Genomic DNA, 237 nt, shown 5'->3' with positions numbered 1-237 from the left:
AAAATTATGATAAAAATGACATAGGAGATGCGAGACGAGGTGACGAATAGGAGAGGCAGAACAGCGGTCCAGATGAATAGTTCAATGGTAATCAAGGGATGTTAAGGGATAGGATGGGATAGGAAGGAAGGAAGGGGGAAAGGGAAGGAAGAAAGGAAGGGATGGAATGGGATGGGAGGGGAGGGGAAAGGAAAGGGATGGGATGGATGGAAGGATAGGATGGGATGGGATGGGATA

The sequence above is a fragment of the Penaeus vannamei genome, unplaced genomic scaffold (genome assembly GCF_042767895.1).
Source record: "Penaeus vannamei isolate JL-2024 unplaced genomic scaffold, ASM4276789v1 unanchor5376, whole genome shotgun sequence".
NCBI lineage: Eukaryota > Metazoa > Arthropoda > Malacostraca > Decapoda > Penaeidae > Penaeus > Penaeus vannamei.
Note: the sequence above shows the minus strand (reverse complement) of the source record.